General features: G+C 41.0%; 1 long non-coding RNA gene across 2 annotated transcripts in view; it reads right to left on the bottom strand.

Moving 5' to 3' along the window:
* Positions 1 to 22,252, bottom strand: part of LOC147340014 (uncharacterized) — a 37,036-nt gene extending 14,784 nt beyond the window's left edge. For both annotated transcript variants that reach the window (XR_015159447.1, XR_015159446.1), the window contains exons 1-2: positions 22,181 to 22,252; positions 20,110 to 20,222 (exon numbers count right to left, since the gene is read on the bottom strand). This is a non-coding gene — a long non-coding RNA (uncharacterized LOC147340014). The remainder of the gene's footprint in view (positions 1 to 20,109; positions 20,223 to 22,180) is intronic.
* Between the last annotated feature and the right edge of the window lie 1,044 nt (positions 22,253 to 23,296).

Raw genomic sequence — 23,296 nt, 5'->3', positions numbered from 1 at the left:
AGAATAATATATTGTTAAGTCACATGATTCTGGGCTCATCTGGACAGTTCTCATGCAGTTCAGTCATACAAATGGCAGCTGAGGCTAGAGTCATCGAAAGGCTCAGTTAGACTGGATGGCCACAACAGCCCACTATAAATCCTGACAGTTGATTCTAGATGTCAGCAAGGACCTAGCTAGAGCTGTCAGTTGGGCTACATGTGACTTTTCCCATGTGCCTAGGCTTCCTGCAGCACAGTGGTTGTGTTCTGTGATGGAGCATTCCCAGGAGTACACATTCCAAGAGGCTGTAAGTGGAAATTGCTAGGCCAGTTAAGAACTGAATCCTAAAGTGGGACAGCATCACTTCTGCCATATTCTATGCCCAGGTCAAGGGAGTGGAGAAATGGACTCTTTTTAATGGGGGAGGGGTAAAGCGACATTGCAGAAAACCATGCTGCAGCCATCTTTGGAAAATATTCTTGTGCACTACAGTGACTGAGGGAAATCAAGCTCAATTCTGTGCTTCACATTTAATCATAATTGAAATAAGAGAGCCTTGAGTTCAATTCATGGCTCTGCCCCTTACAAGGTGTATGATTTTGATAATTTAACTCCCTGGAACTTGATTTCTTCAATCTTAAATCAGATAAAAACACCTACGTCACTCGTAGTTATAATGATTAAAGGAAATAATATGAAAAAGATAAAGCAGAGTTCTTGGAACATGGTAATATGTCTACAGTTATTACATTATCATATTACTATATTATTAGTTATTATATAATAACTAGTTATTGTATTATTAATTTTGTCATTTCAATTATGGCTTTATTCCTGACTCTCACAATTGAAACTCTTTTTTATTTTTAGGACACTTTGTACTCTTCTAGTAGTGAATAAATTATGACAGGAGTCTTTGAACCAGTAATCTGCCCTATACCATAATCATCTAGGCATGGTTTTCTGTCTTGGTTATGCCTGCCCTGTCTTCTCAGAGATTATGATATCCATCTGAACCCCAACCAAGCAGTTGGAGTCCTACTTTCTTTTTCTTTTTGGTTGTGCCATGGCATCTGGAATCTTAGTTTCTTGACTAGGGATCAAACCATCCCTCCTACAGTGGAAGTATGGAGTCTTTTTTTTTTTTTTTTAAAGCACAAAGTCTTAACCACTGGACCTCCAGGGAAATCCCAAAGGAGTCCCCTTTTCTACTGGTGGACTTTCTGGATGGGTGTTAACCTACTTACTTTTGTATATTTCTGCACTTGGCCTGTTCTGTGATTTTCCACTATAGCGTTTATCCATAAGGATATCCCATAGGTTGGCATTGCTGCTGCTGCTAAGTCGCTTCAGTCATGTCTGACTCTGTGCGACCCCATAGACAACAGCCCACCAGGTTCCCCCGTCCCTGGGATTCTCCAGGCAAGAACACTGGAGTGGGTTGCCATTTCCTTCTCCAATGCATGAAAGTGAAAAGGGAAAGTGAAGTCGCTCAGTTGTGTCCGACCCTTAGCGACCCCATGAACTGCAGCCTACCAGGCTCCTCTGTCCATGGGATTTTCCAGGCAGGAGTACTGGAGTGGGGTGCCATTGCCTTCTCCGTAGGTTGGCATTAGACCCTCTGAATTCCACCTGCTTAGCTTCAAGTCTGGGCTTCATCTCAAGACTTTGTACCTGCTCCACTTTTACAAATCAATCAATTTTCAGATCCTGAATTCTTCTTTTCCGTCTCTCCCTGTTGGTCAGGTATGAATATGTACCTTTCAGGATTCTAATTCTTCATACATGGATGCTCTGCAGCCTCTTACTCAGCTCAGCTGCCTTAAGCATTTTGTCTTCCATGCCCATCAACTCCCTGTGGCTTGCTCACTCACTCCCTTACTCTCTCCCTCAGTGGTCCCTCCAGTGAGCCACTTACCACATCCCTTGTGCAAGAGCTCTAAGAATTCCTGCTCTTTCCCATCCTCCAAACCTAGTGTGACTACCCCCCATACTTCCATCTAAGAACATCACTAGGTTTCCTCAAAAGGTCATATATTGGGGATCCCTGAGCTTTTATTTCTCCTTGAAGAGACGAGCATAGAGTAAGAATCCATCCTCATCTAACAGCAGTTAAGTTAAGTTAAGACAGACACAGCCCTAGATCCACAATGATTTCTCTAGAGGAGAGCTTTTCACTTCAGCATCTATGGGAAAAGACAATCCTCTAGCAAGCGTGGCAGGTTGATTTATTGCAAATTTGATGTGACGGGGTGACCTAAAGAGAAACAGCACCAAGCTCTCCCTGATGAATATTCACTGGGAAAGAATGAAAAGTGATTTTTTACCCCACTAGGAAGCCATTCGGATGTTTCTGTCCCTAAGGTTTGGGGTTCCCTTTCCTCTACTGGAGGCTAATCAGGTTTTGGGTTTCAGGGCTCTGAAGGAGATATTTTCATGTGGGTGGCAACAGAAGTCTACCTTATAACAGAGTTTTCTGTTGAGAGGGCATAGAAAGGCCCATGGATGCTATTAAGCATTACTATTGAAAACAGTCAGAACAATCTTTGTGCTTAAAATTTTTTATAAACTATATTAGATGTAACTCCACAATTGGGACAGAGGGAAAACCGTGGAGTGTTCTGGGTAGTGGATGGTGGGGATGGAGTGCGATGGTGCAGCAGGTGATGGTAGGACTCGGTTAGTAGGGTGGAGCCTAACTCCACAGCCCAGGGAGCCTGCAAGGTAGGCCAATGCTGAGTTTAGCCAGGGGAGAACTCTTTATAAAGAGAGAGCCTCATTGGGATGATCTTGTTCACTTGCAAAGGGACTTGGACCAAGGTGTCCAAGAAAAGAAAAATGAGCATGTAAATGGGATTGCTTGTCTGCAGCTACAAGTCACAGCAAAACATAAGAGCAGTGGAAATGGTCATGCACTAAGAACCATGGGCTATCATGACGAGAAACATGGGAGGCTGTCTTACTGGGGCTATGTGTGCCTTCCAAGGTGGCAATATGATGTCAGATGTTGTATCCCCTGAATCTGTATCCTTTTTGCTCTTCTATGTCACCCCAGAAACAGAAATCCCAGAAGTATATATTCAGGATCCCCTTGAGAACAAGTCTTTAGCTTAGAAGATACCATGGAAAGGATCTTGTGTGAAATTTGCAAAACGTAATAAAAGAAAAATCCATTCCCTCTCCTATAGAAGTTGTAGGCAAGGGCTGGGCTGAAACAGACGGGTTTTGATGCTTCTCAGCCTCTTCCAAGCATCTCTGGGAGTCACATGGCTCCTACAGATGCTTGAGGTGATGAGTAACAGTTCCCTCTGATCCCTGCATTTTCTGCTTTGTTCATTTCAGTAGCAGTACAAAGTCTGTGGAAGCCTCTGTCTCCCTGTATCAAAAATCCCTTCTGGGGACTTCCCTGATGGTCCACTGGTTAAGACTTCACCTTCCAATGCAGGGGGTGTGAGTTCGATCCCTGGTCTGTGAGCCAAGATTCAAATGCCTCTTGGTCAAAATAACAAAACATAAAAGAGAAGCAATATTGTAGCAAATTCAATAAAGACTTCTGAAAGACTGGTCCACATCAAAAAAATCTTTTTAAACAATGTCTTCTGGCTAGAAACATCTACAGTGATTTCCACTTTCCTGACTTGAATAATGACTTTGTAGAGGAGGTGAAGAGATGTCCTCCCAAAAGAGTGATGCAGGACTTATAGGTAGGGGTTGGAGCTGATTTTAGTTAACTTGGGGAAAATGATTAACTGTAACCTTATTCTTACCTCATATGCTGTGGAACAATTCATACTTTCTCCATAATCAAAGTGATATTTGTACAAAGTTTAAGGCAACCACTTGAAAGACTTAAGTGATAATCTACCACGGCACCTTGTAATATTAAAAATCTTTTAAAATGTCTTCCTTCATACAATAAACACTAAGACCTAAGTTTTGTGCCCTAAGTAGAAATTCAGAACAGTCTGAGGCCAATGAATAGCATAAACAACAACAAAACAGAATTGAGTATATAACTATGCTAGTTTCAAGCATTTCCTGATTTAAAGAGAGAATTTAAATGTAGGGAATAGAGATGTAATTAGTCTCTGGAATAACCAATCTTTAGGTTATTCGTGACATGTATCATTTTTTTCCAGTCTTTCAGCTGAGGTAGAATCTAGCCTAGCTAGCTCTTAGAATGCAAAGTAGATGCTGACTTCAGAAACAATTGTTCCATTGTGTTCAAAATGAGTATTCCCTTAGGTGAAGTGGATTAAGACTACAGACTTCCAGTTATAAAAATAAATTAAGTCATCAGATCAGACCAGATCAGATCAGTCGCTCAGGCATATCCGACTCTTTGCGACCCCATGAATCGCAGCACGCCAGGCCTCCCTGTCCATCACCATCTCCCGGAGTTCACTCAGACTCATGTCCATCGAGTCTGTGATGCCATCCAGCCATCTCATCCTCTGTCCTCCCCTTCTCCTCTTGCCCCCAATCCCTCCCAGCATCAGAGTCTTTTCCAATGAGTCAACTCTTTGCATGAGGTGGCCAAAGTACCAGAGTTTCAGCTTTAGCTGAAATCATTCAAATTTAGCTGAAATCATTCCTTCCAAAGAAATCCCAGGGCTGATCTCCTTCAGAATGGACTGGTTGGATCTCCTTGCAGTCCAAGGGACACTCAAGAGTCTTCTTCAATACCACAGTTCAAAACCATCAATTCTTCGGCGCTCAGCCTTCTTCACAGTCCAACTCTCACATCCATACATGACGACAGGAAAAACCATAGCCTTGACTAGACAGACCTTTGTTGGCAAAGTAACGTGTCTGCTTTTGAATATGCTATCTAGGTTGGTCATAACTTTCCTTCCAAGGAGTAAGCGTCTTTTAATTTCATGGCTGCAGTCACCATCTGTAGTGATTTTGGAGCCTAGAAAAATAAAGTCTGACACTGTTTCCACTGTTTCCCCATCTATTTCCCATGAAGTGGTGAGATCGGATGCCATGATCTTCATTTTCTGAATGTTGAGCTTTAAGCCAACGTTTTCACTCTATTCTTTCACTTTCATCAAGAGGCTTTTTAGTTCCTCTTCACTTTCTGCCATAAGGGTGGTGTCATCTGCATATCTGAGGTTATTGATATTTCTCCCGGCAATCTTGATTCCAGTTTGTGTTTCTTCCAGTCCAGTGTTTCTCATGATGTACTCTGCATATAAGTTAAATAAACAGGGTGACAATATACAGCCTTGATGAACTCCTTTTCCTATTTGGAACCAGTCTGTTGTTCCATGTCCAGTTCTAACTGTTGCTTCCTGACCTGCATACAAATTTCTCAAGAGGCACGTCATGTGGTCTGGTATTCCCATCTCTTTCAGAATTTTCCACAGTTTATTGTGATCCACACAGTCAAAGGCTTTGGCATAGTCAATAAAGCAGAAATAGATGTTTTTCTGGAACTCTCTTGCTTTTCCCATGATCCAGAGGATGTTGGCAATTTGATCTCTGGTTCCTCTGCCTTTTCTAAAACCAGCTTGAACATCAGGAAGTTCATGGTTCACATATTGCTGAAGCCTGGCTTGGAGAATTTTGAGCATTACTTTACTAGTGTGTGAGATGAGTGCAATTGTGCAGTAGTTTGAGCGTTCTTTGGCATTGCCTTTCTTTGGGATTGGAATGAAAACTGACCTTTTCCAGTCCTGTGGCCACTGCTGAGTTTTCCAAATTTGCTGGCATATTGAGTGCAGCACTTTCACAGCATCATCTTTCAGGATTTGGAATAGCTCAACTGGAATTCCATCACCTCCACTAGCTTTGTTCGTAGTGATGCTTTCTAAGGCCCACTTGACTTCACATTCCAGGATGTCTGGCTCTAGGTCAGTGATCATGCCATCGTGATTATCTGGGTCGTGAAGATCTTTTTTGTACAGTTCTTCTGTGTATTCTTGTCATCTCTTCTTAATATCTTCTGCTTCTGTTAGGTCCATACCATTTCTGTCCTTTATCGAGCTCATCTTAGCATGAAATGTTCCTTTGGTATCTCTGATTTTCTTGAAGAGATCTCTAGTCTTTCCCATTCTGTTGTTTTAGGAAAATTAAGTCATAGGGATGTAATATACAGCATAAGGAATGTAGTCAAGAATACTGTCATAACTTTCTATGGTGACAGATGGTTACTAGACTTATCGTTGTGACTATTTTTTAATTTATTTAAATGTCAAATCACTATGCTATATACCTAAAACTAACATAATATTGTACATAAACTATACTTCAATAAAAAATGAGTATACTCTGTGATATCCCACTTGAAGCCTGCTTATTAGATTTTGCCAAAGTGAAAGTGTTAGTCACTCAAACATGTCTGACACTTTGCGACCCCATGGACTGTAACCTGCCAGGCTCCTCTGTCCAAGGAATTCTCCAGGCAAAGATACTGGAGCGGGTAACCATTCCCTTCTCCAGGGGATCTTTCTGACCCAGGGAATGAACTCATGTCTACCTGCATTGCAGGCAGATTCTTTACTCTCTGAGCCACCAGAAAAGCCCAGATTTTGCCATGGGAAAGGCAAACAGGGATTTGTGGAGGAGTGGACACAAGGAGGCTTTTTTAAACCACTAGAAACATTGAAAAATCCCAAGAGTGTCTCTTGACTTATATAAAGAAGCGAATATTCTAGGAAAGATATTTAATGAATTTGCACCAAAATTATGAATAATGTGAAGAATCTTTAATGCTTTAACACATAGCAGCCCATCGCCTGGCAATGTAACTTTTGTAGTACGGAACTGTACCATTAAAACATGTATAAGTGAAAAAAAACAACACAGCTGACTAAAATCCTTCCAATTCTCCTACTAAGAAAGACAAATGTTTTCTGGTTTACTTCAGGCACCTGTGAGCTTTCAATCTGTCGAATATGATCTAGCTGAAGTCAGCAACCTGCACTATGGTCGCAGCTGCCCAGAGAAGTTTCCCCAAGGGAAGCATGTTATTTCCCCAGTGGAGGAAGGATCTGTCATGGTAGACTAGCCATTACAAATGCTCTTTGTGAAATAGAAAATCAAGGAAAAATTGATCTTTCAAATTAGTCTTTTGGCCAATAAAATACAACAACTTGATCTAAAATGTTACTCAAGTATTTACTGTCTTTTACCCAAGTCTTACAGTCTATAATATTGTACTGAATTAAACTCAGTAAATATTTCTAGAATTAAATGACTATATGAATGGATAGAACATCATCAAATTGATGGATATATTGAGCTCTTTTGGAAATATATAGGAGCATTTAAAATTTTAGAAATGGAAGGAATGAAATATGTATCACTAGGGAGACCACAATGCATGGTCTCCCAAACAGGTTTTATAGTAGCAAATGTTAGGTCAGAAGGGACATCTGGACAAAAGGGATCAGTTGGCACTGTTTCAGTCAAACCAACACATATGATCTCCTAAGCATCCCATTCACCCTACCCAAGTCTAAAGCTAACGTGGTAAAGGAAAGAGAAAACAGAATCATTTTTAACATGATCTTATCTGTTAAAACATTAATAGATCTCAATGTGTGTGCTGCTTGGGTCAATCAAGGATCAGGCATTGACATGGATTTAGGAGTGCAAGTGGTTTCTTGAAGGGAGAAAGAGGATAATACCAGTGAATGATGAAGGAGCAGGGAAGACAGAATGGACAAGGAAAGCTTTCTAATTGTCTGTCAGATCTGACACTTGTGAAAAGAAAAGAACAGCATTGGTCACAATCATGACCATGTGACCACGGCCCAGCTCTAAGTCTCAGCCAATCCAGCTGGGAGCTCTGGAACCAAGGTTGCCCATTAAAGAAGAAATTTTGTGCCCCTGCTATGCACAGTCCCTGGCTTAGGCTTCTCAGGAATTGTTGGCCTCAGATCAAAAGAAGGCAAACAGGAAGATTTGCACGGTTTGTAGCTGAATGAAAAGATTTCTCTTGATGGAAAATCTGACTGGTGCATCTGCAATGGCTGCCTCACAGAATACAAACCTAACTGTCTTGGACAAATGAAGACACTGAAATTCACAGGGATCTTTAAAGCACAGGGCAGCTACTGGAACCTCAGGTTCTTGACTTTAGGGACATTGAAACATCACACTGGTATGTCTTCTTTACAGTAACTTTGGGCTAACAGAACTTTGAGATATTCCAAATAAGAAACTATGTTTGATCCCATAGCAAGCAAGAGACAGAGCTGAGAGGTTGACCCTGATCTAACTCACTCCAAAGACTAAGCAGGCAAGGTGGGGGAAAACTGATTCATGAAAACAAAGATCTCTTAAAGGTAACATCCAGACCTTAAGTCCACTAAGATGCTGCTCACCTTTTCTAACTCTTTCAGGTCAGACTAGTTTAGTGAAGGAGGGGTATAAACACGTTTTGGATTGGTGGAAAGTAGTAAACTGTTTAGATATACCAGGCTGGCCAAAAAGGTTTGCTTGTGTTTTTCCATATGCTGCTATGAAAAAATACAAACAATCTTTTGGCTAACCCAATATAAATGTCATTTCTCACTTTAAAAAATGGCTTGTGCCCTAATAGAGGGAATAATGTCCCATCAATCAGCCTCTGAATATTATAAACTAATGAAGGTCTCTCCAGGGTCTGATTTTGGGGGATTCTTCAAACACCCACACATCTACCAGTATTTGTTTCATCACAGTTGCAGGAGGGTGGACAGGCTGTTTGCTTAAGACTTATTCTGCGTGGGTGAGGGAGGCAGTTGAGATTCTAAGAGCTGGCTGTAACTATGTAGTTCAACTCTACAGAGTTCATAGCTTGTTCACATGAGTGGATAGCCAGGGAACATCAGTGCTAAAGATAGGGCAAGTAATGTGTGCATAAAGAAGATATACTTGTGTGTGTGTGTGTGCGTGTGTGTGCGTGTGTGTGTGTCTGTAAATAGAAGGTCTCACAGGAACTGTAAATAGGTTTCATCTTCAGTGCAAACTCAAAAGTATACTGATAAATAGTGACATTTTGGAGTTCTTATAAGAACTCTGATGTGAAATTCAGGTTTAGTAGGAAAGAGTGCTATACTTTATTAGTCATGCCTGCACAGGGACAGGAAGTGGGGTGGCAACATACATGCCATAAATTAGCACATATTGGTGCTACAGAAGGAAAAAAGAACTCGATCTTCAAAATGGGCACAGTTTATGTAAGGACATTTTGCTTTCTTTCACAATGTTTCCATTAGTTTTAGCTTGGTCCAAGCTGAGTTGGTGGGACTCTGAATACTCTACTCTGTATTTAACCAGAAAAATCTGCTTCCATCTCTTTGGAGTCATGGGCCTTACCCAAGATTTCCTTGGGAAATTTGAAGAGGGAATTCCATTGCTTTCTAATGAAAATACTTTTGGAGCCAACCCAATAAATAAAAATAAGGATTTTGAAGATGGCTGAACTAAAAGATCCTTTGTCACTTCCAGCTCTAAAACGTCAATACATATGGCATCCTATCTGAGAGCCTGGGGAGAAATGGCCCTGCTTTTTCTACCTGTTCAATATGAGATAGTTGGATGGCATCACCGACCCAATGGACATGAGTTTTAGCAAGCTCTGGGAGTTGGTGATGGACAGGGGAGCCTGGCCTGCTGCAGTCCATGGGGTCGCAAAGAGTCGGACACGACTGAGCAACTGAACTGAACTGAATTTTGAAATTTGAGGCAGTTGTAGGTGTGCTACCGTAGGTAAAGAACTGCTGACTCTTCATGAGTAGGGTCAGGTCTGGGAGGAGAGAGAAAGGAATTGAAGGTGCATTTGGTGTGTAAGACTGTGAAGAATGCAGCAGCTACTACAGGAGCTGTGTGAGATACTTGAGCAGAACTGCTGCACTGCACTGCAACCTGCTTTCCCCTTTGTTTCTCAGGTGCTGGTATCTGTATGGGAGATTTAAATAGAAAGGGGAGCTTAAATAGAAAACATTTTATACTAATATGATTTGACTTCCTTGGCAGTCCAGTGGTTGAGACTTCATCTTTCAGAGCAGGGAGTGTGGGTTCAATCCCTGGTTGGGGAGCTAAGATCCCACATGCCTTGTGGTCAAAAAAAAACAAAAAACAAAATATAAAACAGAAGCAATACTGTAACAAATTCAATACTTTAAAAATGGTCCATATCAAAAAAATCTTTAAAAAAGAATGTCGAAGTGACTTTACTCTTCACTTATAAATGACAAGCTTCTCAGTATAGTAACTAGCATACAGTAGGCAATAAATATTTGTAAGTGAATGAGAGTATAATGAGTACTTGGTCTCGTCAAACTCTTTGTGACCCCCTGGACTGTAGCTCACCAGGTTCCTCTGTCCATGGGATTCTCTGGGTAAGAATACTACAGTGGGTTGTCATTTACTTCTCCAGGGAATCTTCCTGACCCAGGGATTGAACTCAGGTCTCCTGTATTGCAGGCAGATTCTTTACCATCTGAGCCACCAGGGAAGCCCAATATATCTGAGTAGAAATCACATTCATTCGTTAAGGCCCAGCTATTTCCCTTGAAATTGTGCTTCAGTTTAGAAGTGATATATACATTAGAAAAGGAAAAAGAGACTCCATGATTAGAAAAGAGTAGAACAGAACAGAACACAATTGAAGCAGAAAACCATAGGTTTATATTCCAAGTGGTAAATATTAGTGGGTGCACATATTCCTCCCTGCCTTCCTTTTGATTCTGATTTTTTTCTCTGAACACGTGATATGCTTTGGACAGTGAGATGATGTCAGAGGCTTGGGAAAGCGCTTGTGTGTCTCTGCTCATGGTCATGTTCTGCCGTTGCCCAGAGGGCATGCCCAGGCTTATGAGCTGGTAGATGAAGGATGCTGGCATAGAGTGAAGTCTCTTCAGTCATTCAAGCCAAGGCCATCATAGATCAGAGACCGAAGAGTCAAGCCCTAGGCGAGAGAGTGAATCCAGCCAAGACCAACAGAGGTGCCTAACTGATAGCCCAGATGCATGAGCAATAAATACCCATTTTTGCATGCTGCTACAGTTCTGTGGTATTTGTTACACAGCACTGACATCACATAAGAATGCTAACACATTCTAGCTTCAAGATTACCACTTGTGATATCTTAAGCAAACCCTTTACCTTGTTGAGCCTCAGCTTATAAAAATAGAATATCTTCCCTTTTTGCTTCATCAACTTATTGTTGGTTAAACTGAATTAAACAACATAATACATGTGGAAATTCTTTGCAAAAAGAAAAAATGTGCTCCAAATTAACTTTATTATGACTTTTATTATAGAGCCACCACCATGTCGTCCTATCTCCCTTTGTATCTAGTGGTGATCAGAAACTTTTCTTAATACCTTGTGCACACCCAGGACATTGTGCTCTCTCTCATCTGTGTGTGTGTGTGTATGTGTGTGCTAAATCACTTCAGTGCATCTGACTCTTTGTGACCCCATGGACTATAGCTCGCCAGGCTCCTCTGTCCATGGGATTCTCTAGGCAAGAATGCTAGAGTGGATTTCCATGCCCTCCTCCAGGGGATCTTCCTGACCCAGGGATCGAACCCATGTCTCTTATGCCTCCTGCATTGGCAGGTGGGTTCTTTACCATTAGCGCCACCTGGGAAACCCCCTCTCTTATCTGACAGGTGGCAAACTGTGTGTGTGAGTATGACTCTCAGCAGAAGCAAAAAACAGCTGTGGAGTTCCCCCATCTTCTAAGAGTCAATGACATTTTACCTTAGGTTGGAATTGTTGTCAACATCAGGCTGTGAATTGTTGCCAATATCAGGCTGTGTCAACCTGATCAGTAGGCATCAATATTGTTACAGTAATTCCATCTGGATCCATTTTGACCAGTCATTTCCATAATTTTCACAAAGGCCCCCTTTAAAATTATTTTTGGATGTTCAGTTCAGTTCAGTCGCTCAGTAATGTCCGAATCTTTGTGACCCCATGGACTGCAGCACGCTAGGCTTCCCTGTCCATCACCAACTCCCAGAGTTCACTCAAACTCATGTCCATTGAGTCAGTGATGCCATCCAAACATTTCATCCTCTGTTGTCCCTTCTCCTCCTGCCTTCAATCTTTCCCAGCATCAGGGTCTTTTCCAATGAGTTGGTTCTTTGCATCATGTGGCCAAACTATTGGAGTTTCAGGTTCAGCATCAGTCCTTCCAATGAATATTCAGGACTGATTTCCTTTAGAATGAACTGGTTGGATCTCCTTGCAGTCCAAGGGACTCTCAAGAGTCTTCTCCAACACCACAGTTCAAAAGCATCAATTCTTCAGCACTCAGCTTTCTTTATAGTCCAACTCTCACATCTACACATGACTACTGGAAAAACCATAGCCTTGACTAGACAGACCTTTGCTGGTAAAGTAATGTCTCTGCTTTTCAACATGCTGTCCAGGCTGGTCATAGCCTTTCTTCCAAGGAGCAAGCATCTTTTAATTTCGTGGTTGCAGTGATTTTGGAGCCCCCCAAAAGAAAGTCTCTCACTGTTTCCATTGTTTCCCCATCTATTTGCCATGAAGTGATGGGACTGGATGCCATAATCTTAGTTTTCTGAATGTTGAGCTTTAAGCCAACTTTTTCACTCTCCTCTTTCACCTTCATTAAGAAGCTCTTTAGTTCCTCTTCACTTTCTGCCATAAGGGTGGTGTCATCTGCATATCTGAGGTTATTGATATTTCTCCCAGCAATCTTGATTTCAGCTTGTGCTTCATCCAGCCTGGCATTTCACATGATGCACTCTGCATATAAGTTAAATAAGCAGGGTGACAATATACAGCCTGACGTACTCCTTTCCCAATTTGGAACCAGTCTGTTACTCCATGTCCAATTCTAACTGTTGCTTCTTGACTTGCATACAGATTTCTTAGGATGCAGGTCAGATGGTCTGGTATTCCCATCCCTTTAAGAATTTTCCAGTTTGTTGTGATCCACATAGTCAAAGGCTTTGGCATAGTTAATAAAGCAAAAATAGATGTTTTTTGGAACTCTCTTGCTTTTTTGATGATCCAGCAGATGTTGGCAATTTGATCTCTGATTCGTCTGCCTTTTCTAAATCCAGCTTGAACATCTGGAAGTTCATGGTTCATGTATGTCAATGAGTTTAAAGACTCATTGTTAGACGGAGCTTCTGATCCACAGGAAAATATTCCACCCCCAAATTAATAAGATTTCAGGACCAAAGAAAGCATATTACTGTTTCCATTAGTCTTTCAAACTGTCTTGTGAAAACAGGTACTATTTTATTTTTTTAGATTTTAAAATAGTGAAGTCCATTAGAATATTTTTTAAAAAAAACCTCAAAATCTCCATTACTATTTCCACATAACTCCTTGGGGATTCAGCATTTGGGATCCAGAGTTGTTATGCAGTTTTTAACTGTCTCCTTTCAGGATTATACAGGACTATTTTTATATATAAGAGGCGTAAAAGAGAATCACTGAATTTTATACCTGCAAGGAATTTTAGAGATAGCTCATAATGCACACACAGAGACTAAGGTCCTAAGCTGTTGAACACTATTGGAAAGTTTACGCAATTAGAGAACCAGTCAGAATTATAACTCAGGCCCTTTATTTCTTTCCATGCTTTAATGCCACTTTCAGAGACACCACAGAAGGCTCTTCCTAAAGTCTCTATTAGCTTGTATTTGATATTCTGCCAATTTAGAAATTTATTTGCTAAATTTCCATCTCTAATTACGGAAAAAATTAAAACAAACAAAAGCAAAATCAACAAGCATCCATAAATGATAGTCTGTGAACTTTAGTCTCTTAGGTATCTTTTCCCTCAGAATGAAAGAAGAATCTGACTTCTGAAATTCTAAATAATTCTAATTTTCCAGATTTTATTTTTTTTATAGATTTTATATTTTTTACCTTTGAATAGGGTTTTCTTCCTGAATTCTATTAAGCCACTCCCATTCCCCGACCGCATACATCAGCTTCTGTCTTTAGTTGGATTTTCTGGCTATGTATTTTTTTGGACACTCCAGCCATTCACTTGTCCCCTCTCACTCTCGCTTCCATGAAAAACTTTCCCACAAATTTTCACTTGTGGGCAAGTACTGTCTCTCCAAATTCATTTGAGCCTTTCCAACTCTCTGGTTGATTTCTACAGCTGAAATTCCATGGCTACGTCCAGCACAGCTGATTTACAGCTAACATAGTCACTGTGCTCCTTTTCTGACAAGGAAATTGTCACTCCCCAGTGTCTCTGGTTTGAATCTTCTGCATAAGCTTTTAATAGTTGCCCTCTCCCACCCCATATATCTGATGTGTCAAGAAATTTTTCTTTGGCCAGACTCTGAACCATATGATTATCTACTCAAGATGAACCATTGAAAAATTCCTACCTCGTTTTTCTATCTCTGGTTTCTGCCTCCTGCACCTCATCTAAAGCATTTCTTGCATATTAACCTGATGAAAACATTGCAGTATCATTTACCAAACCCTGCTGGCTCTGACAGTAAAGAATCTGCCTGCAATGCAGGAGACTGGGGTTTGATCCCTGGATCAGGAATATCCTCTGGAAAAGGGAATGACAACTCACTCCAGTATTCTTGCCTGGGAAATCCCATGGACAGAGAAGCCTGGCGGGGTCACAAAGAGTCAGACACGACTAATACTTTCACTTCCACCAAGGCTCAGATTGATATCTTATCTGTTTCTGTGTCTGAGAAGAGGAATTAAGAGCATGCATTTTCTGACCCCAACCACTTTGCTGTCTTATTTGCCACTGATGTAAAATAGCTAGTCATTGTCTCACGTAGTCAGCAAACTACGACACGCAGAGCAAATCTAACCCACCACCTGTTTTCCTGTGGCCCAGAGAGGCTTTTACGTTACTAAGTGGTTAGAAAAAAATATCCAAAAAACAGAATATTTTGTGCCATGTACAAGTTGTAGGAAATTCGGCATTCATAAAATAAGTTTTATGGTAACACAGTCATACTCACTTGTTTACTTATTATGTATGGCTGTTGTATGCTTCAGTGATAGAGATGAGGGACTTCCCTGGTGGTCCAGTGTGGCTAAGATTCTGCACTTCCAATGCAGGGGGCCTGGGTTTGATATCTGGTTAGGGAACTATGATCCTACATGCTGCAAATAAGACCTGACACAGCCAAATAAATCAATCAATATTTTTTTAAGAAAATCATAGAGATGAGTAGCTATAGCAGAGATCATATGGCCCCCTCAAAGCCCCAAATATTTACTATCTGGCTGTCAACAGAAAAAGTCTGCTAACCCCTTTATGTGTGCTGTTCTCTGAAAATATACCTCTGTGGCCATCTACACGCTATTTATCCTTGTTAAGGAAAATTATACAAAACGCAGAAATAAGAAAAAAGAATGAGTGCATGTCATTTTGATGTCAGAGTGAAGCATTGCCTGACAGCCCTACCCAATGATTATTTCATTTTCTAGAGGATGTACCTTTGTTTGATTCACTGTTTACTACTGATCATCAGGGCTCAGATTCTGAAGTTACATGTTAACTTATAAATATCTATTTAGGAGGAAAGGCTACTTCAAAAGATACAGTTTTATTACTCTGTAGGATATTAATTTTTCATCTACCAGGAAATTCATTTCATGGTGCCTTGGACTTACTGTCTATATAAATCTCAGTTTTTTTAACTCCCTTTTGAACCATTTTTACCATTCTGCTGGTTCTCTCACTAATGATTTAAATTTTTGATACACACTCATTCTGCATTTGTATGAAGGTCATGTTTTTGACATTTTGAAAATTATATTTTGACCCACTGTCTGTGATTCCCCACACACATCTCAAATGTTGGCCTCAAGTCCCCTGTCAAATGGCACTTAATGTTGTCCTTTGTTGCTAACACTGGTTTAAATTGATCATTTTCACAGTATTCATCTTGTTAATGAACATATAATTTTTCTCATAGATCCTAAGATTTTTAAAGGTCAGTGAGTACATTTTTTTTTTAAGATTGAATTTTCAAAATGCTTTGGTTATATTAAAAACTCATTAAATGTTTGCGGAATGAATGAGCTTAAAATGCATTTAAAAGAAAGACTGTTATAAAAAAAAAAACACTGTCATTCTTTGTATCAGAAGGGAAACAATAGAGAAAATAGTGCAGGGCAACAATACAGAGCCTTCTAAGTGTTTGTTTAGCAAATATTAAATAGGAAATTAGATAAGAGTTCCTAGGTTGCTGTGAATCAAAACAATGATAAATTGCCTGCATTTAGAGTATTCAGATTTCTTCTCTTATGTGGTAGCAAGAATCTTGTACATGATAAAGCAGGTCTCATCCACCCAATATAATTATCAGCTTCTTGTATACTGAACATTGATGCGGCTGATTCCCAATCTGCATACAGCATTGAGCTATGAATTTGCTCTCTTCTTTCTCCTTTATTTAGAAGTTAATCACTATGTAATGATTATTTTGCAGTGATTAACTTCTAAATAAAAGAAAACTAAGGCCTCATCAAATCCATAGCTCAAAGATACTTTACATTTAGTTGTCCAGGTATAGAACTAAATAAGGTAACCTTATATTAACTGGAACATCTAATATACCCTAAATGGTGTTTTCACAGGTTTGAAAAAAATGTAACTGCACACCTGATCTTAGAAAAATATTAAGGCATTGGCAAGCATGCAGAGGAGAAAAATTACTCATAATCCTACCTCTAAAACCATTCTCAGTTAATCTCCAGTGACAAGCCTTTGAAGTAGGCATTATCATCCTTATTTTGTTCATTTTGAACCCAAGAATCTGAGAAGCTATACCAGAGTACAGAAGACTGGCAATCTTGTCATAAACATGGGACAACTCTAAAGAACCATCTCAGCTTCACAGTTCCGAACGGGTGTCAGCTGAGGACTTCTGTGGAATAGCACCAGTGCCCAATTTCTGGCCCTGATCTATGGATTAAAATATAAATGCTATGCCCTTTCCTTATCTCCAGGATACAGTGATTAAGGATAGAAAGACATAATTAAAAAAAAATACATCTGGAAAAAGAAGAATAAGGAACAGAGAGGTCACTGGTTTATGGAAATTCTGAAACACTGGCAAGCAACATTACAAAGATTCTAGCACTCCACCACCACAAATGGGGATGTCTGTAACATGGAGCTATGGCTTGAGAAGGACAATCCAATAGCAGTCTATACTTTTCTGGCCCACTCAGATCAGGAGTCAACAACTGCCTAGTTTTGACTTCATGGACCATGAGTGGGAGTGATAGAACTTTTAGAAGTGAGGTGGGGACAGGCTCCTGGATACTCCATAGCTTGTCTAAGACCTAGGGGAAGGTAGAGCTACACAGTGGAAAAATTCCAACAATTAGGATTGGGTCTCAGTTAACCAGAAACTCCTACCGCAATAAAATTTGAGTGAGTTCGGCACCTGGATATTGTAAATTGTTGTAGTACCTGGCATTACAGAACCCAGCTAGATACGGTCTGTGTGTCATACCAATGCATATAACTTTAATGTTCACAAAACATTATGTGTTATTAGCTCTGCTTTACAGATGAAAAAAATGGAGGCTCAAATGGATTAAATCTAATTTGACAAAGGTCCATGAAAAAGCTGAGAAGCTAGGACTGAAAATTATGTTTCTCCAAATAAAAAACTCATGCCATTTTCTTTATATCATGCTAGGAGAAGAAAGAAGAGGGGATGGGGAGACATAGAATTAGGAGAAGCAGAGTAGAATTCAAAGGAGGGGGGTTCTATGCATGAGGATGCCAATGTAAAATATATACCTCCGTTAGGATGGTATTCTAGAAACCTTGAATAAGGCTCTCAGTGGAACGTTCTGTAGACTATAGATTATTAAACACACTTGAAAATGAAAAGAAAGAGGGTTATGAACTGAGAGTGCAGCACTGACATATATACACCACCATGTGTAAAATAGATAGCTAGTAGGAAGCTGCTGTATAGCACAGGGAGCTCAGCTTGGTGCTCTGTGATGACCTAGGGGGTAGGATGGGGGTGGGTGGGAGGGAGGCTTAAGAGGAAAGGGATATATGTATACTTATGGCTGATTCAAGATGTTGTACAGGATAAACTAACACAACATTGTAAAGCAACTATATTTCAATAAAAAAAAAAAAAGAAGAAGAAGAGAAAGAAAAGTTCCAGGTAGACAAAAGTTGATGCTGTCTTTTGGCTCTGAAGAAATCACTGTGCCAACTTATTCTTTAACCCATAGTAAATAAACCCACAGTAAATAAGCACACCCATTACCTCATCTCCTGATGACCTCAGCAACACTTGGTGCATCACCTAATTAGCATCTGTATGATTTTATTAGAATTTGTTCATATTTTTGAAAAAATCTCACAATTTTAGTAAATGTTGCTCTTTATTAACCTGGACAGTTTCCTCCCAGCATGCATGGATTATTCCCATAGGCCTTTGCCCTCATCCTTCTCTATTCTTAATCCATATTTACTTTGAAAATCCTAATCCACAGAGTGAAATGACTGAGGCCAATTTCAAACAAAACTTTGTATTTGATGTGTATGAACATGGCTTTGGGCTACTTTCCTCAATAGTGATTCAATTTAACTGCAATTGTATTCCATTTGGAATCTCTTTGGGACACAGGTGGCATTTTGCTAAGACTTTTGGCAGCCCAGCCACATATAGTGCAGTTGATAGTACATACTTTCTGATGGAGAGGTTCATCAGACTATTTAATTGTACTTTCCATTGCTTGCTGCTGTGTACAGAAGAGCCAAGTAGGGAAGGTTCATTTTTTCCTATCTAAGGCGCTCATTTGCATATTTAAATATGCTTTGGATGCTCTCCCAGTTGTAGCTTAGTGGCTAATGTTTAAGCACATATTTGCATTTGAAAAAAAAAAGTTGTGGAAAGAAGGAAAATATACATTTGATCAAAGAAATGCTAACGAGAATTTAATATAGCTTCAACTTTTCCATTCCTGTTCAAAGTGTTAGCATGGCCTCTTGGCTAGAGAACTCTCTGTGGTTTGTTCTCAGTTCTGGGGACATCATGTAGGAACTCTATGTGTTTTAGAATCTTTAGCTACAGAATGATCCCTGGGGAGTTCACTGATGGAGGTTTGGCCTTAGTTCAGTGATTGGTAAATGGAAACCTTAATGTGAAGACTCTCCTCATGTTGGGCTACACCAACAGACCTACATGCCCTTTTCTTGCTCAACTTCAAAACAGAAGAAGGAGCCCTGGAGTCAGGAACAGAGACATCAGTGGTCTAATGGATGGGGAAACCTACATATCTGAAGCAAGGTCCTGGAGCAACACCCCAGTGTGTAAGACAGCTGGCAGGCAGGACAAGGCAGCAGTCTTCATTGGGGGAAGGGGGAGGGAATTTTAAGGAACTGACCTCAAAGTGGACTCATTAGTTACCAGGGAAATCAGTAGAGGCTACATTCCTCACAGCTCTTTTGATGGGAACAATCACCAGCTGGGGCAAGTATGTAGGAAAGTCACTCACGTGCTTAAGATACAGGTGAAGCAGCACTGGTCAGGCAGGAGGTGGACAGAGAGCAAGACAATAGCCATCTTGAGTGGCCTGACCATACACTCCACCCCCTGAATATCATGCATGACCCTTACAATCTTGGTCTGCCCTTCTTTGACAATATGTCTGGAGTTAGGTATGTAGGGGGCACTGTAACCAGATACCACAAATACAACACAGACAGCAGCAGCCAAAGAGTATAAGAGTAAGAGACCTTGCATGCTCAGAATAGTCATTTGACAGGATGTGGCCAAATTTTGGAGCCAAGAGCATATAGGGTCAATGGAAAGGGAGTCAACAGCAGCAGTGCCCTGTTTAGTTAAAAGGAAGGTAAGGCCACGCCTGGTTTTCACAAACCCACAGCCACCCCCATGGGGAAGGGAAAGCCCAACTTTAAAAGAAACAGTCTGGTGGCCAAACCAGGACTCAGCAGACACCGTATAGATGTGTCACCTCATGTTATGTTGAGGGCTATTAAGGGTGAACCCAGTAGGTCCTTTCAAACAAAAACCAGTTAATCCCATGCACTTCTGGATAGAAGCCAGCCTATTCCACTCCACACAACATACATAGCCTGGGGCAGGGGGCGGGGCGGCGGGGGGACTCATGGGCTGTCAGTTGTACAGTAACGCTTACCGAGAGGGTCCTTCTGACGTACTGGCATATGAGACCAGAAGATGGTGAGTCTTTTTTCCCCATTGTCAGCAATCCCCACATAGTCACATTAGGCAGGTCGATTTTTCATGGAACTATAGAGCAACATGACAGCAGCATCTCTCTGTGAGGCCAGTGTTGCCACAAACAGACTTCCTCCCTCAGACAAGGGATGAAATGTAAGACATATAACAGGCACAACACAGGGGAGATGATGACCATTAAGCAAAATACAAGCAGTAACCACATTCTGAGATAATACCACACCTGCCTCTGGTTTTTGTCCTAGTCTGCAACACAGTTCAGGAAACTCAACTTTTTAATAAGAACATATCTAAAATCACATCTACAATGACCAATGACTAGTTCTACTTTGGATGTTTGAACCACAGCTACTCCATTTTGACTTTCAAATGCATTCCCTTCCTCAGTGGCCAAAGCAGATATACGGTACATGTTTGAAAGGCCACGAAACAGACTGCTCTGGTCAATAAAATTTAAGTAAAACCACATATAAGCCTGAATGATTTCCCCATACCTCAGTACATGCAGATTTTCCCATCAATTCCCCTTTTGATTGCAAATCTTCCAATAGAAAGCACTGATGATCAAAATATACATCCTTTGATGCTGGCCTGCTGGCTCCTACCCCAGGTTCAGATCATGTCCCTTAATACTAAGTCTCCTTTGTGTTTCCCTGGTCATTCATGTTGGGGGAAAATTAATCAGATCTCCTGAACAGGCTCAGAGGTATGTTAATGGGGACATACTTTACAGGCTATGCATTTTATCACTTATACCCACTGTCACACAAGCATTGTATATGGGCTTTTAGCAGCCGACTTAAAGCAAGCAGTGTTATACTTCATGAGTAGTCATACTCTGTGACAATTTCACTAGGTAATCTTTCCATCCAGAACATCAGGGCAAAAGTACTCCTAACACAACTTCATAAATACAGACCTCAACAAACAGAACTAGAATTTAACATCCACTGAAGCATAATATTGTTCTCTCTAAAATTACCTTCATCTCTACCAAATACAGTCAGTCCAAGCATTTCCTGACTGGAAAACTTAATGCTTTAGTTTTCCTTTCCTAAGCATGCAAAAGTAGGTAAACTGAGACCTGCTCAGCAACTAATGTTCTAATATTTTATTCTATTTGAAATGATCTACGTCGTCAATGAATTCTTTTCATTTAATTTAGTTTAGGGACTTCTCTGGTGGTCCAGTGGTTAAGAATCCACCTTGCAATGCAGGGGACAGTGGTTCGATCCCGGGTCTGGAAAGATCCCACTTCCCACGGGGCAAGCTCTGCAAAAGAGCAGCCAGCACAAGAGGAGCCGGTGCACCTCAACTAGAGAAAGCTCGTGCAGCACTGAAGGCCCAGCGCAGGCATAAATGAGTAAATAAAATAAAAAATTTTAAAAGCTAAAAAAACCCAGTTTAGTTTCAAGTTACCAAAATCTGGACAGACTGTGTTAAACATTCACAAAAGGTAATTATTTCTATAGAGTTTACCTAAAAGTTCTTTTTTTTCTCCTTTACTCTCAGAGATCATGGAAGATTCAAATTCCAGAGAGCCCAGGTAGACAATTTACATCTCAAAGGCACAAGAGACGTACCAATTCCTTCTAGAAAGCTAGCTTAACCAATTACAAAAGGCGCACTTTGAAACAACAGCAGAGCCATTAGAGGTCTTTGTTCTCCAGACCTGTTTCGAGCCCTCCAGCAAGCTCCAATCACCAGGGGGCCCCACAGACCAGCAGACAGCCACCCTGGGATTTCCTCTAACTTGTGGGATCACCCCTACAGCTTTGGGGCCCCACGAGTTAGTGGTAGGCCACCCCAGGATTATACCCGCAACTTTCTATTCCCCGCTCAGTATTTCCCGACATCTCGGCGCTCATAGGAGTTTCCTCCCTCTCCGGACATTTGTTGGGCTGCGCCCCGTAGGCTACAAGGCCTGCACTTGCTTAGCTTTAAGGCAGAAGAAAGAGCCCAGAGTCAGCAACACAGACATCAATAGTCTAATGGATGGGGGAGCTTACATGGCTGAAGCAAGGTCCTGGAGGACACCCCAGAGTGTGCAGCAGACAGCATCGTGGCAGTCTTCATTCCCCAAGGGAAGGGGATAGAGCCAGTTAGAGGGCAATTGACCTCAGGTGGGCTCATCAGTTACCAGGGAAACCAGAAGAGGGCATGCCCCTCACCACCCCTTTGATGAGAACAATGGCCAGCTGGGGCCTGGGGCAAATATGGAGGAAGGTCAGCCCTGTGCATAAGATACAGGTGAAACAGGCATTTGTCGGGAGGTGGGTGGACAGATAGCAAGAGAACAGCTATCCTGAGTGGCCAGACTACAGAATTTTTATTTATCTGTGGCAGGACTATCCCTGGGGACTTTGCTGATAGAGGTTTGGCCTTAGTTCATTACTAGTAAAATGAAACCTTAATATATGGCCTCCCCTAGCTAGCTGCCTGTTCTCCTGTAAGCAGAGTGAGTTTTGACTAAGAAAGAACCCTTATGGGCTGGGAGAGGAGAAGGAAGAGATTTTCTTCCTGTACATTTTGTTACATTTAAATTTAATGGTATTCGTGACCATCCGAGATTAGACAGTTTTGTTTAGATACTGTCAGGCCTAACATGTCCATTTCCATTGGTCTTATAACCACAACTGCTTGAGAGTTCCTAAATGAGCTCAGCAGAAGAACTCCCCAGCTGATCCTGGTCAATTCACAAGAATGATAGCAGAAAGTTTATTGTTTCCAATGACTGGCTTTTGGGGTAGTTTGTTACGGTAGCAATAGAGAGCTAAATCAATGCACTTCTCTTAGGTCTCTTTCCCCAAGCCTCTCATTTCCACTTCTTTCCTTGCACATCATGGTAAGGTGAGAGGTGAGAGACTATTGCACTGGTTCGTACTCCAGCTTGTGGACATTACATATCCTTCTTTGGCCTTCTGCTGCCCACACCCCCAAGAACCATATAGACTCTGAGTAGCCAGATATAGCACATCAAGTACATAAGCTGCGAGAATGTTTTAGTTTTTCTTATTAGCTGATTTGGTGACATACTTAGAGATTAAAGAATAAATGCTCTTAAATACAACCTATTGAAGTCCTTCCTGGACCACAGTGATAAACTACAAGTCAAAGATGTTTTG

This window comes from Bos grunniens, chromosome X (assembly GCF_055505025.1).
Source record: "Bos grunniens cultivar Pamir isolate PY7600 chromosome X, Bosgru_T2T1.0, whole genome shotgun sequence".
In the NCBI taxonomy this organism is placed as follows: domain Eukaryota; kingdom Metazoa; phylum Chordata; class Mammalia; order Artiodactyla; family Bovidae; genus Bos; species Bos grunniens.
This window is presented reverse-complemented; position numbering and strand designations above follow the sequence as displayed.